Source organism: Lathyrus oleraceus, chromosome 5 (assembly GCF_024323335.1).
Source record: "Lathyrus oleraceus cultivar Zhongwan6 chromosome 5, CAAS_Psat_ZW6_1.0, whole genome shotgun sequence".
Lineage (NCBI taxonomy): Eukaryota > Viridiplantae > Streptophyta > Magnoliopsida > Fabales > Fabaceae > Lathyrus > Lathyrus oleraceus.
In genome coordinates this window covers 11167161-11183664 of record NC_066583.1, presented here as the reverse complement: position 1 = coordinate 11183664, position 16504 = coordinate 11167161, and the positions used below count along the sequence as shown (strand labels likewise).

Here is a 16504-nt window from a genome sequence, read left to right as displayed (position 1 = left end):
GCCAGTTCTAGGATTAGCCATGTACCTGCTTACTAGGCTTACATCATATGATATGTGTGGCCTGGTATAAACCATAACATACATCAAAGATTCTACATTGCTAGCATATGGAATACTATCCATATAGGCTCTTTCAACTTCAGTACTTGGAATTTTAGTTGCACTCAGCTAGAATTGTTGAGTTATAGACTTGTTGCCGGTTTTGAGTTGGACATTCCAAACATGTCAAGGATCTTCCTTAGGTAATCCTCTTGAGATAAGAACAATCTAGACTTATTTTTATCTCTCTAGATATCAATACATAATATCCCTGTGGTAGCTCCTAGATCCTTCTTTTCAGTCTTTACCCTTATTATTTCTCCAACAAGGTTGCTTGCTATGAGGATGTCATCCACATAAAGCAATAAGATGATAAAGGAATTTTCAGAGAGGAATATGAAATAGACACAATGATCAAGCTTACTCCTTGTGAAATCTATGTGTGTCATAAATTTGTCAAACCTCATATTACATTGCCTAGGAGATTGTTTTAGGCCATATAATGACTTGTTCAACTTACACACATAGTCCTTCTTTCCCTTTTCTTCATACCCGTCAGGTTGCTTCGTTAAAATGGTTTCATCCAGGTTAGAATATAGAAATGCAGTTTTCACATCTATCTGCTCCAATTCTAGATCAAACCCAACAACCATGGAAATGAGTATTATAATGGATATATGCTTCATAATGAGAGAGAATACATCATTGAAGCTTATTCCTTCCTTTTGTGTGAATCCTCTTGCAACTAGTCTTGCCTTGAATCTCCTTGACATGACTCCTTTAATTTATTATTTTACCTTGTAGACCCACTTACAACTATATAACATGGTACCTACAAGTCTCTTGATTAGGTTCCAAGTGTTGTTATCATGAAGAGACTTTATCTAATCACCCATGGCTTTCATCCATTCCTTCCTATATATGCTCCTCATAGAATTTTTGTAGTCTCTTGGTTCTTAATCAAGAACTTCACTTGCAGATATTAGGGCAAAGGCTATGAGATCAGCATAAATAAGTTTTTAAGGTGAATTGATGACTCTTCTAGTCACGTCCCTTGCTAGTAGATAGTCATTATCAGTTTCCTCATTTGCTTTAACATCTTGTGTTTCTTCTGCAGTTTCAACTTGGTTTGCACCATGATTGTGCACTTCATTCTCTAGGCGCTCCACCTCAAAAGGGACTTCTTCCTGGTCATGTTTATCTTCAGAGCTCTTTGGTTTTGTGCATGCATCATCAGGTTTCTTAAAAGCCATCTCAACTTCATTGAATATTACATCACAACTTTTAAGGCATTTCTTATGTCATGATTCCAAGAACCACAACCTATAGGCTTTGACTCCTTCAGGTTATCCAAGGAACATGCATCTCACAACTCTTGGTTCCACTTTTTCTTGCCTGATATGAGCATAGGCTACACAACCAATACTCTAATTTTGTCCAGGTTTGATGGATGATATGACCATACTCCCTCGTGTGTCTTTATCCCTAAGGCAGTTGAAGGGAACCTATTTATCTAGTATGCGACAATCACTATAGCCTCTGCACAAAATATTTTCTTCAATCCAGCACTTACCAACATGCATCTCACCATTTCCATGATTGTTCTATTAAACCTTTAAGTAAGGCCATTTTGGGGGGGATTACATATTGCAGTCTTATTCCTTGCAATAATAGCCATAAAACAATAATTGTTGAAGGCATCATAGAAAAATTCAAGGTCATTATATGTCTTAACCTTTTGACCTTCCTACCAGTTTGATTCTCCACCAGAGTTTTCCAAGTTTTGAAGTTTGCAAAAGTTTCATCCTTAGTTTTCTGAATGAATATCCATATCTTTCTACAATAATCATTGACTATTGATAGGAAACACCTTGTACTTGAATGTGGAGAGCTTCTTAAGTGTTGGATTGAATATCCATTTCCATGATTGTTCTATTAAACCTTTAAGTAAGGCTATTTTGGGGGGGGGGATTACATATTGCAATCTTATTCCTTGCAATAATAGCCATAAAACAATAACTGTTGAAGGCATCGTAGAAAAATTCAAGGTCATTATATGTCATAACCTTTTGACCTTCCTACCAGTTTGATTCTCCACCAGAGTTTTCCAAGTTTTGAAGTTTGCAAAAGTTTCATCCTTAGTTTTCTGAATGAATATCCATATCTTTCTACAATAATCATTGACTATTGATAGGAAACACCTTGCACTTGAATGTGGAGAGCTTCTTGATGGCCCCCAAAGATCAACATGGACGTAATCAAGGGATCCATTTGTTCTTCGTTGGCCTTTATTGAACTTTGCTCTACAGGCTTTCCTAAATACACATTGTTCATAAAACTCCAACTTTCCAACCTTGTCACCACATAGAAATTTTTGCTTTCCCAATTCAATTAAGCCTCTTTCACTGACATGGCCAACTCTTGTGTGCCATAACGCATTCTTTGTTAAGGGCTTTAAGGATGCAATATTAGTTGAACCACTTATAACCTCAGCTTCAAGGGAATACAAACCTTATTTCTTGATGCCTCTTAAGACTTCCTTCGATCCCTTCATGATTCTCAGGATACCTTTCTCTCTTTTAAAGACATATCCTTTCTTATCAAATTCACCAAGAGACATTAAATTTCTCTTAAGGTCAGGTACATATTTGGCACTAGTTAACAACTTTATGGTTTCATCATGAAGTTTGAATATCACAAATCCAATTCCAGAAATCTTACATGCTTTATTATTTCCCAAAGACGATGAACCTCTATCTTGATCATATAGGTTCTCAAAGATATTTCTATTTGGATTCATGTGCCAAGTACAACCTAGATCCATGATCCACTTTTTGTCAAAATTGTTGCTTGAAAAAACCAAGACATATAATTACCACTATCTATCTTTTCACCATGCTTCTCCAGCCTATCAGGAGACACCTTCCTCGTATGACCATATTTCTTATAGTGGTAACACTTGATGGAAGGGGCATCACCAACATAATCCTTTTGTTGAGCTTTACCCTTCTTCTTGTCAATCTTGCTAACTTTCTCCAAGAATTCCCCTTTTATGGACAGGTCTTCACCAATGAATCATGGCTTATTCTCACTCCTTCCGTTCAAGTCCTTCGATTTCAAGTCTTCTTGAAGTTATTCAAAGGTCAAAGACTCTCTTCCATATATAAAGGTTTCTTTGAAATGAGCACGTGATCTTGGCAAGGCACACAACAACAATTGTTCTTGATCTTCATCATCAATATTGACGTCAAATTTTCCAAATCAAGAAGCAACTTGTTGAACATATCCAGTTATTTTGTAAGAGATTTATCTTCATTTATCTTTAATGAGTATAAGGCTTATTTCAAGTAAATACATTTCACCAAGGATTTTTTCATGCATAATCCCTCCAGTTTGATACAAACCCCACATCGATTTTTTCCCTTCGAGACCTGCCTGAAAACCTTATCACCAAGGCTTAAGATGATAACTCTGTGATATTTCACGATCATGGTTGTCTTTTCCTTTTTTTGTCAAGGCGGCATCCATGTTTTTGGATCCTTTCAATGCTTCTAGCATACCCTACTGAGGAAGAAGGGCTTGCATCTTCCAACACATTATTCAAAATAATTCACACCTGTGAACTTCTCCATTTCATACTTTATTGATGGAGTTTTCATCCATGATCACATCACCAATTTGTTGAGATTAAATTCCACAAATTGTTTGAGAAAATAAGATTTCTTGTGATACAAGTAATCTCTTAAAGCAAATAGAAAATAAAGAGTGAAGAAAACAATTATGGAAAATCATAAGCTATGGCAAGAATGCACTTTTAAGATTCTTATTAATTCAATTACACAATGGTATATTGTTTACAATTGAATGAAAAACAAGAGTTAACCAACCAACTCTTACACGAGAGAGAGAGAGAGAGAGAGAGAGGAGAGAAGAGAGAGAGAGAGAGAGAGGAGAGAGAGAGGGAGGAGGGAGAGAGAGAGAGAGAGAGAGAGAGAGAGAAGAGAGAGAGTAACAAATGAAACTAACTTTTCTTGAAAAGCAAGGAAATTAGTTGGTTGGAGATTTATCCAACCAAAAGATGCAATTAGAAATGAGTTAGGAATCATTTTTACCTTTTATTTAACAGTCAAAAACTTATTTATAAGATAAAAACTTTTTATAGAATAGGGGGTTAAGTCTAACCCATTAAAGAGAAACATAAAAATAACAAACTAAAAGCAAATAGAGGATTAAAGCAAACAAAATGAAAACCAGCTGACCAAGAGCTATAGGAAGATACCAAAAGCGAGAGCTAAAAATTAAAGATCAAGCTAATCTAAAGTTTGGTAGATTAAATTGATCCCTAAAATATATTTCCTAATGAAATGAGGTAGGGTAGGCTACAAAAAAATTGATTATAGAAAGACCATGATTATCTAGTTTGATTGTGCGCATGTTTCCTTCACGGTATATGTGTATATATTAGGTTTAGCTAGATATTTTCGCAGTTAAACCATTTATTTATGATGTCCCAAGAAACTAATTATTCCTTATTTAGACATCACATTACTATTTGAGAGACACTTTCAATCCAAACATTTTGCTAACCTTTCAATCCAAACCTTTTTCCTTATAACTTCTACACTGATTCATATGTTTAGCAAAGACCAAGTGAAATCGAGTGCACGCGATACATAAACAAAAAGTCCAATTGTGCACAAATGTGGCCTAAGCGCCTTTCTATAAAAAAAATATGAATTTTTAACCATTTAGAAGTTTGATCTAGATTACGGCGCCTTCATAAAAATTGTAAATATTAATTTTATATTTTATTTACAACTTATTTGAGTTCATTTGATCATATACAATTATAGTAATGGTTAAAATAATGCATACATGTTATGTTGTTTTTTCACCAAAACTTAATTGTGCCAAACCAATGAAACAAGAAAAAAGTTACAAAAAAATGTATGGATAACATATAAAATGAAAGCATAAATACGTTATTGGATTTTTTAGCTAATTCATCCACTTGTTGTTTCCTATTAATCATATCAATTTGCGTCACTTTAAACTGAGGCTAATAAAAACCATCATAGAAATATATTTTCATGTCTACCCAATTTTGTATAGAGTTTGGTGAGAGATAAAATATCATGTAAAAGTTTTTCCTATAAAAGATTAAAGAAACAATAATATTTGTATAATTTATCATGACTCCCTTCACCATAATTCATAGTGAATCTTTCTGTATGCTACACTATTATTTGTTATCATTCTAAAAAAACATAGTAAAATCAAAAGATTTATAATGTATGAGAGACGCACCAGGATAAAACATCAAATACTAAATTTATGGATGGGTTATGATTGTATCTCATAGTACCCTTTGAGTGTATCAATTATGAGCTTGTAATTCAACAACTTTTATCTAAGAGGTATGTCCTCGACTTTAGATGGATATCCTCCTATATTATTTGAGGACTTCTAAAGAGGTTGTTGAGATTGAGCTTGAGGTGGAGTATTCCCTCATTTCTGTTCCGATTCATCTCAACAATTATTTTCACTACTACCGTTGCATTATACAACATAAAGTGAATTTGGGATCCATGTTTGTCCACCAACATAGCCACAAATTGGACATTCGTAATGTTTGTGGAGGATCCTTAATTAGGTTTGTGTTGGCATGACATCTTGGATATTGATGGTGATGGCAATGGTTGATCCATTATATTGAGACTTTTACAATAACACACGTGTATATGCTAAACGTAGTCGTGGTCCAACGAATTGAGTTTTTTAGTGGTTATGGCTGTAATGTCCCATTTAATGTATTTTATAATATATCTCAATTGTGATTTTATTTTGATTTAAGCCAATGTTATGTATGAAGTAAGATACTTTTGGACTACTAAACTAAGATATGCATAAATGTAAAGTAGAAAGATAAAATAAAAATTTATAAATTGTGTAATTGATTGATTGCGTGTCTTAAAAAAGTGTGGTATTTATGGGCAAATATTAGTCCTACTAATCAAAATATCATGACCTATAAAATTTAGTTTTACTCTACTATTTAAGTATAAGGGGTGGGATTTTTTCATTGATGGAAGTAAGTAGCATCCCACTTTTAACTTGAGGCGATTTATGTTTCCTCTATCAGTAAATGCATTTCCTCCTCCGAACGTGCCAATATGCAATATAAATAGAGAACACAAATAAAATGTTGGTTTGTCAAGTTATACTATACTTTGATTGAATCTATCACTCAAAATATTAGTAAAATTTTATGGATTTGTAAAAGAAAAAGGTATTTGTTTGTTTTACATTATATCTAATATTCATTATATTAAGAGAAATTCAACCATAAATTGATTGTTTATTATTTTCAATAAATATTTTATTTATTTTTAAGTGTTAATTTATATAAATCAAAATCAAAATCAAAATTTAAATTACAATGTTAATGATTTATTTAAAAAACTTTCTTTGTTTTTGATAAACTAGAAATTTATACAATTCCCCTTTTATGGACAAGTCTTCACCAACTAATGATGGATTGTTCTTACTCCTTTCGTTCAAGTCCTTTGATTTCAGGACTTTTTGAAGTTCTTCAAATGTCAAAGAATATTTTCCATATATTAGTTTTTTTAAAATGAGCATGTGATCTTGGCAAGGCACACAACAACAATTGTTCTTGATCTTCATCATCAATATTGACATCAAAATTTTCCAAATCAAGAAGCAACCTGTTGAACGTATCCAACTGTTATGTAAGAGCTTTATCTTCATTCATCTTGAATGAGTATCAGGCTTATTTCAAGTAAAGACGTTTCACCAGGGATTTTGTCATGTACAATCCCTCCAGTTTGATACAAACCCCAACATCGGGTTTTCCTTCGAGACATGTCTGAGAACATTATCAACAAGACTAAAGATGATAACACATTGATATTTCATGATCATGGTCGTATTTTCATTTTTTTGTCAAGGCCGCATCCATGTTTTTGGATCCTTTCAATGCTTCTAGGATACCCTGCTGAAGAAGAAGGGCTTGCATCTTCAAACGCCATAATTTGAAATAATTAACACATGTGAACTTCTCAATTTCATACTTTGTTGATGGCATTTTTCATCCATGCTAACCTCACCAATTTGTTGAGATTAAAATCCATAAACTATTTGAGAAAATAAGATTTCTTGTTATGCAAGTAATCTCTTAAAGCAAATAGAAACGAAATAGTGAAGAAACAAATTATAGAAAATTAGAAGCTAGGGCAAGAATGCACTTTTAAAATTCTTATTAATTCAATTATACATTGGTATATTATTTACAATTGAATTCCAAACAAGATTTAACAGACCAACTCTTACACGAGAGAGAGAGAGAGAGAGAGAGAGAGATGGAGAGAGAGAGCGAGAGAGAGAGAGAGAGAGAGAGAGAGAGAGAGAGAGAGAGAGAGAGAGAGAGAGAGAGAGAGAGAGAGAGAGAGAGAGAGAGAGAGAGAGAGAGAGAGAGAGAGAGAGAGAGAATCTCTCTCTCACTCTCTCTCTCTCTACACACACACACACACACACACACACATATATATATATTACGCAACACACACACAGAGAGACTACCAAGTGAAACTAAATTTATTTGAAAAGCAAGGAAGTTAGTTGGTTGGAGATTGATCCATTAAAGGGAAACATAAAAATAAAAAACTAAAAGCAAAAATAGGATCAAACCAAACAAAATGTAAACCAGCTTACCAAGAACTAAGGGAAGATACCAAAAGCGAGAGCTAAAATTTGAAGATCAAGCTAATCTAAAGTTTGGTAGATTAAATTGCTCCCTAAAATATCCTTCCTAATAAAATAAGGTAGGGTAGCCCACAAACAAAATTTGATTATAGAAATACCATGCATATCTAGTTTATTTGCGCACATGTTTCCTTCACGGTATATGTGTGTATATTAGGTTTAGCTAGAGATTTTCACGGTTCAACCATTTATTTATGATGTCCCAAGAAATTAATTCTTCCTTATTTAGAGACCACATTACGATTTGAGAGACACTTTCAATCCAAACATTTTACTAACCTTTAAACCCAAACCTTTTTCCTTATAACTTCTACACTGATTCATATGTTCAACATAAATCAAGTGAAATCGATTGCACGTGATACATAAACAAAAAGTTCAATTCTGCACAAATGTGGCCTAAGAGCCTTTCTATAACAAAAGAATGTGAATTTTTAATAATTTAGAAGCTTGATCTAGATTACGGATCCTTCATAAAAATTGTAAATATTAATTTTATTTTTCATTTGCAACTTATTTGAGTTCATTTGATCATATACAATTATAGTAATGGTTAAAATAATGCACACATGTTATGTTGTTTTTTCACCAAAACTTAACATTGTGCTAAACCAATGAAACAAAAAAAGAGTTATAAAACATATATGTATAACATATAAAATGAAAGGATAAACACCTTATTGGAGTTTGTATCTAATTCATTCACTTGTTGTTTCATATTCATCATATCGATTGGCATAACTTCAGACTGAGGCTAATAAAACTATCATAGAAATATCTTTTCATGTCTACCCATTTTGTATAGAGCTTGGTGAGAGATAAAATATAATATAAAAGATTTTCCTATCAATAATGAAAAAAACAATATAAGTTGTAAAAATTATCATGATTCCCTTCACCACAATGAATATTGAACCTTTATGTATGCTACACTATTATTTCTTATCTTTCTCAAAAAAATGTAGCAAAATCAAAAGATTTATAATGTATGAGAGATGCAACAATTTATCCATCCACTCAGGATAAAACATCAAATACTAGGCTGGGAATTTTAACGATTATAGGCACCCCGAAGTATAGGATTTAGCTAAACATGTGAAGACCATATTGTTGCAATGATATTTTATCTTTGGATTACAATGTCTACCTTACCTAAGTTCCCTTGAATTTCATAAATTGTAGAGGTAACATAATTGTCACATAAATTGACTTGTTTAACCTTTAACTCTCCAACTTGCTAAATCTTACTCTGAATCACAGGTTTAACAAAAATAACAAATTCTGGAGAGACTTGTTGCATGATATCATGCATCACCTTGTCAATTTGTTGTGTAATGAAAAATTAGTCATAACTACAAGTTTTTTAGGTGGATCAACTGACATGCCTCATGCCAAAACTCGAGAAGTCACATATATGGTCATTCGTAATGTTTGTGGAAGATCCTTAATTAGGTTTGTGTTGGCATGACATCTTGGATATTGATGGTGAGGGAAATGGTTGATCCATGATATTGAGACTTTTACAGTTGTTAGAACAAGTAACCACAAAGTTGGTGAAACAACGGTGGAGTAATTTTGGTGTGTTGAGAGTGAAAGAGTATAATTGAGAGAGTGAGAGTGAGAGAGAGAGAGAGGAGAGAGAGAGAGAGAAGAGAGAATCGAGGGTGAGAATGTCTGGTTTCATTAACTAGGGTAAGAGTGCATCCTACACACTTATATATAAGTTACACAATGATTGGAATGTGATTTGACCAAGTACAATATCAGAAAAACAAAAACTCAGGGTTGTAACCAGTTACGCCAAAATAGATAACCGGTTACACCTGACATTGATATTAAAAAAAATTAATTCAGCTTCAGTGATAACCGGTTACACCATTTCTAGTAACCAGTTTCCCCTACGAAAACTTCAATTATATGTTATTGGAGTGCATGTTAGCTCCAACTGTAACCAGTGTACACACCCGTGGTAATCGGTTATAGCACATGAATTACTTCATAAACTTCAAGACACCACCTTAATTCATGCGCTATAAGTCCACCATCCCCATACTCTTCTTCAACCTCTTGAATACATCATTTGTAACCCGTTTGTCAGCAAATCAGCAACTTGATCTTACTTCTGCAATATCTCAATCGTAAGCTTCCATCATTATTAAGTTCCCTCAAATAATGGAATCTCATCTCAATGTTCTTGCTCCTCCCATGTGTAATTGGGTTCTTAGAAAGATTAATTGCGAAAACATTATCAACTAAGAGTGTAACAACCTCACCCTCACTGCTGCCCAGCTCCTTCAATAGATTCATAAGCCATACATCTTGGCACATGCATAACGAAGCGACAATATACTCAGCCTCACAAGGTGAAAGTGTAACTAATGGTTCCTTCTTCGAACACCAAGAGCTTGGTGTCATACCGAACATAAAGATGTATCCAGTTGTAGACTTTCGATCATCCTTATCTTAACGCAAGTTAGAATCGATAAAACTGAGCAAATTACAGTTTTTTCCCATATCCACTACGGGAAAGAGAATTACACAACCGATAGAACCTTTGACATAGTGTAGGATCTTCTTGACCGCTGTCATATGAGACACCTTCGGTCTCTCCATGAATCTACTCACAATACTGACACTAAACGTTAAGTCTGGATGCGTATTGCACAAGTAATTGATAACATGAAATTATATCACATTTTAGGACTTAATTCAATTAGATTATATTATCATTTACTTTGATTTATCTCATTTTATCAGATATTATGCGGTATTTCCTTTCTATTTATGTCAGGCATCCATTTTGAAGCAAAAGTGAAAAAGGGAAGAAAAGGAGGTGCAAAAAGGAGAGAAAAGGGACCAAATGCCAAAGCCCAGCCCAAAGCGCACAAGTCACCAATGTTGTGCCTGTGACGGACGTCACAGGGTGCGTGACGAGCGTCACGCAAAACAGCCTTGTGACGGACGTCACACATTGTGTGACGAGCGTCACACAATTCCACTACCTTTTTGGCGCAAGTAACGCCCTCAGAAGACTTGAAGAGACGTTGAGGAGTTCGTGTCCTATATCCACGCCATGCATTTAGCCACGTTGAAGACGTTGGGAAAGGAAAAGCAGTTACCAGCACCAATATAAATAGCTTTCCCTAAACCTAAAAGGGTTCCTCCGTTTTTCTACGCTCATATTGCCGAAGCTCTGCCAATTTTCTTTTCACGCTTTTGCTTAATTTTCTTTCCAGCACTTAACATTGTTTATTTTATTTATTTCTTTTGCAAGTTCTACATTCTTTTTCCCTTGCAATTTACCTTTCCTTTTTTTAGCATTTAGATATTTTTCGCATAATAGTTTCTACACCGGAAACTATTGTGCAACTTTTTATCGGATCTAACCTTACGTTAGATTCTAGTTTTATTTCCTTGGTTTAATTTATTGTTTAATTGAAGAATCCAAGAACAAATCCTACCGGCTTGTGGTGGAGTGTTCAAGACTATTGTATTACGCATTCAGGTTCTTTAATCATTATTTAATATTTTGTTTTATTATTTATCTATATTATCTGCCTGGAATGAGTCTGTTTATGCATGATATGTATTCTTGTTTGTTTAGCATGTCTGGCTAATTCGCCTAGATGTCGGTATGTAAAGTAAGCAGAATAAGGGATCAAGACTGAGTCGGTCTATTTAATCTTAAAATTAAAATCAATCTTTTTACGGTCTCAACTTACAGGTTTAATAACAAGATTTTTTACAAAAGTAAAAGACATAAAGAAGTTAAAATCAATAGAGCGAGAGTTTGAGGTTTTAACTGGACAGTGTAAGTTAGGCATTAATTCTAGATCAGGGCGAGAGCAAGTTTTAGAGTTAATTGAATTCTGATCTTTTCCAAAAAGTATTTTTAAAGATCGAATGTGAGGACGAGAGTTAAGCATTTGGATTTAATTATAAACCTAAGTCAACAGAGCGAGAGTTTGAGATAAGGGTGTTTAAAACGGTCAGTATTTTCTTAAAAAGAGTTTCTGCAACTTTATTGCTTTCAAAATATGGTTTTTGACTTAATATAAAGTGACAGCTACATTAATATAAAATCATGGTTTATTCAACAGAGCGAGAGTTTGAGATAAAACCTTTAACCAATAAAGTTAACCGAAACGATTTATTTTAAAACCAAGAAACCGACAAAGACTTGATTCCCTAGTTTTGACGAACTACATACCGATATCCGTTTTATTAATATTTAATCTAGATCTTAGTTTAGCTCTTAGTTTTTCCCCAAACAATCAAACATTTTCACCTTAGATTTACGTAGTAACCTTAGACAACGGTATATCGATTCATAAGTCCCTGTGGGATCGATATCTTTTAAAACTACGCGATAGAACTGTGCACTTGCAGTTTGTATCCCATTCTCGACTCACACAGTCGAGCCGATCAAGTTTTTGGCGCCGTTGCCGGGGACTTTTATTTAATCGATATCGTAACTCTTCTGTTACGCTGTAGAGACTAAGGTTTCTTTTTCTTCTATTCTTTCTTTCGTTGATTTGTATGCCACGCACTCGCTCACAAGGCGAACCGCTCTATTTACGAATCAACGATATCGAACTATATCTCCGAGTCTTACGACGAATTCGGGAATATCGTGCCGCGAACAATCTCCCTCCTATAGACCTTCCTGATTCCAAAATCCTTTTTCCTTCGATAACCGAGATGGCAGAACCAGCTCGTGCTCTTAGAGATTACGCCGCTCCATCGCAAGATGAACCGCATTCAAGTATTGCTCCACCCGCAATCGAAGCAAACAACTTCGAACTCAAACCTTCGCTGTTGCAGGCTGTGCAACAGAACCAATTCTCTGGAAATCTTACCGAAGATCCAAACCTTCATTTATCCGTATTTGTCCAATACGCCGATACTGTTAAAGCTAATGGTGTCACTTCAGAGGCAATTCGACTTCGTCTTTTTCCTTTCTCATTAAGAGATAGCGCTAGAAGATGGCTTCAATCACTTCCTTCCAACTCAGTCACCACATGGAACGAGTTGAAGAAAGTTTTTCTTGCCCGATATTTTCCGCCAAGCAAAACAGCTATGTTAAGAGCCCAGATAAACGGATTTAAACAGAAAGACAATGAGTCTCTTTTCGAAGCATGGGAAAGATACAAAGACATGATGAGACTTTGCCCACACCATGGTTTGGAAGACTGGTTAGTAATTCACACATTTTATAATGGTCTCTTATACAACACAAGGTTAACAATAGACGCCGCTGCAGGTGGTGCATTAATGAACAAACCTTATGCTGATGCTTACCAGCTTATCGAGAGCATGGCCCAAAACCACTATCAGTGGGGAACCGAACGAACAACGGTGGAAAAACCTCAACCGAAAACTGGCATGTACGAGATAAGTAACCTTGATCACGTTAACGCAAAAGTGGATGCTTTGGTCCAGAAAATTGAAAGTTTAAACGTATCACCTTCAGCCGCCGTGGTTGCTATAACTCAGAATTGCGAGGTCTGTGGAATCCAAGGCCACACTCCTGCGGAATGTCAACTCTTGACTGGAATCCAAGCAGAGCAAGTAAACTATGCTCAAGGAAGCCCCTATTCGAATACCTATAACCCAAATTGGAAGAACCACCCAAACTTTTCATATAAGAGTAATAATGCTTTATACGCACCTGGACAGTCTCCAAATCAAGCCCCATCTATACCTCCGGGATATCAGAAACCGAATCCATCCATACCTAACAATAATACCCCTAGAAAATCCAACTTGGAAATCATGATGGAAAACTTTATAGCTTCCCAACAACAAACCAATAAAGATTTCTTAAACCAGAACATACATACTGGCGAACAACTTAAACAACTAGCAAGCAAAGTAGATGCCTTGGCTACCCATAACAAAATGCTGGAAACACAAATATCTCAAGTAGCTCAACAACAAGCACCTACTGCTGCCCCGACTGGTACATTCCCTGGACAGCCCCAACCTAATCCAAGAAGCCAAGCTCATGCAATTATATTAAGAAGTGGAACAGAAGTGGAAGGACCGTCTGATCCAAGGATAGAAAACCAAAACCCTAAGAAATCAACTGAGGAAAGTGAACCTAAGGAAAAGGAAGAGAGAAATAAGGAAACCCTAGAAAAGAAGGAACCTTATGTGCCTCCACCACCTTACAAACCACCTATACCTTACCCTCAAAGGCTTGTTAAAACCAAAGATGCGAGCCAATTTAGAAAATTTGTTGATCTCCTTAAACAATTAAACGTTACAATTCCGTTCACCGAAGCTATTACGCAGATGCCCTCATATGCTAAATTCTTAAAAGAAATTCTTTCTAATAAAAGGAAACTTGAGGATAGCGAAACCGTTACACTCCCTGCCGAATGTAGCGCTATAATCCAAAACATGCCCCCTAAACTCAAGGATCCGGGTAGTTTCTCTATACCCTGTCACATAGGAAAATTTGTCATCGACAAAGCTTTATGCGATTTAGGAGCCGGAATTAGCGTTATGCCTTTATCCATATGTAAGAAACTGGAAATGGGAGAATTAAGACCAACCAAAATGTCTGTGCAATTAGCAGATCGTTCCATCAAATATCCTGTAGGAATCCTTGAAAACGTTCCCGTACGCATAGGTCAGTTTTACATTCCCACTGACTTTACAATTATGGACATTAGAGAAGATGATATTACACCTATTATACTAGGAAGACCGTTCTTAGCAACTGCCGGTGCAATCATAGACGTAAAACGAGGACGACTCACCTTCGAAGTAGGTGAAGAGAAAATTGAATTCATTCTTTCCCAATTCTTGAAAGCACCTGCAATAGAAGATACATGTTACTTCATGGATATCATCGATGAATGCATAAAAGAAGCAGAGTCAGGAGAAGACAAATCATCAGACTATCTTTTAGAGGACAAATCTAAACAATGCTTAGCAATAACACCGGACCCTACGCAGTGTCTTAACAAACCAACCCCTGATTTGAAAACACTTCCCAAAAATCTGAGATATGAATTCCTAGACTTAGAACTTGAACGACCTGTGATAGTTAATGCAGATCTAGGAAGACTCGAAACAGAAAAACTCTTACATATCTTAAGGAAATATCCAACCGCACTAGGATACCACATCACCGATCTTAAAGGAATAAGCCCTTCTATTTGTATGCACCGCATCATGTTAGAAGAAGACTGTAAAACCTCTAGGGAACACCAGAGAAGACTAAATCCGATCCTGAGTGAGGTAGTAAAGAAAGAAATAACCAAGTTATTGGAAGCAGGTATTATATATCCTATATCTGATAGCAAATGGGTTAGTCCTGTACACGTTGTACCAAAGAAAGGAGGCATAACCGTTATTGAAAACGAAAAAGGGGAAACTATAACTAAACGAATCGAATCGGGATGGAGAATGTGCATTGATTATAGGAAACTAAACAAAGCAACCCGAAAAGATCATTTCCCTTTACCATTCATTGACCAAATGTTAGAACGATTAGCAAAACATTCACATTTCTGTTATCTAGACGGTTATTCAGGCTTCTTTCAAATACCAATTCACCCTGATGACCAAGAAAAGACAACGTTCACATGCCCTTTTGGTACCTTCGCTTATAGACGAATGCCGTTTGGTCTGTGTAATGCCCCTGCAACTTTTCAAAGATGCATGATGGCAATATTCGCCGACTTTCTCGAAAACATCATGGAAGTATTTATGGATGACTTTTCTGTATATGGACAAAGTTTCGAAGAATGCCTTGAAAACCTAGAAAGAGTCCTTGAGCGATGTGTAAAAGTAAACTTAGTACTTAATTGGGAAAAGTGCCACTTTATGGTACAAGAGGGAATTGTTTTAGGACACATCATCTCGAACAGAGGAATTGAAGTAGACAAAGCCAAAATAGAGGTAATCGAAAATCTTCAACCCCCAAGAACCGTGAGAGAAGTACGAAGCTTTTTAGGACACGCCGGTTTTTACCGACGATTCATCAAAGACTTCTCTAAGATAACTAAACCTCTAACCGGACTATTGATGAAAGATGCTGAATTCATATTCGACGATAACTGTTTAAAAGCATTTCAAACTCTTAAACAAGCATTGATCTCAGCACCCATTATGCAGACACCAGACTGGAACGAACCATTCGAAATAATGTGCGATGCCAGTGATTATGCTGTAGGTGCTGTTTTAGGACAAAGGAAGGATAAAAAGCTTCACGTTATATACTACGCAAGTAGAACCCTGGATGAAGCGCAAATGAATTACGCCACTACCGAGAAAGAACTCCTAGCAGTGGTATTTGCGCTAGATAAATTTTGTTCTTACTTGGTAGGAGCCAAAATAATAGTCTACACTGATCACGCTGCTATCAGGTACCTTTTAACAAAAAAAGATGCTAAACCTAGACTCCTAAGATGGATCTTGTTACTACAAGAATTCGACTTAGAAATCAAGGACAAGAAAGGAACTGAAAACGTAGTAGCAGACCACCTCTCTAGACTTGAGAACCTTGAACCGGAAAGAACATCAATTAATGATGATTTCTCGTATGATAAACTCATAGCTACTTTGGAAGAGAACAACTCCGACATGCAAGTAGAAACCACCTTAGCTATATCCGTCACACCATGGTACGCTGATCTAGTCAATTATTTAGCTGCCGGAATAGTTC

General features: G+C 35.6%; 1 pseudogene; it reads right to left on the bottom strand.

The window, feature by feature from the left end:
* Window positions 1-12910: 12910 nt before the first annotated feature.
* On the bottom strand, window positions 12911-13010 carry LOC127088889 (uncharacterized; annotated as a pseudogene).
* Window positions 13011-16504: the final 3494 nt, after the last annotated feature.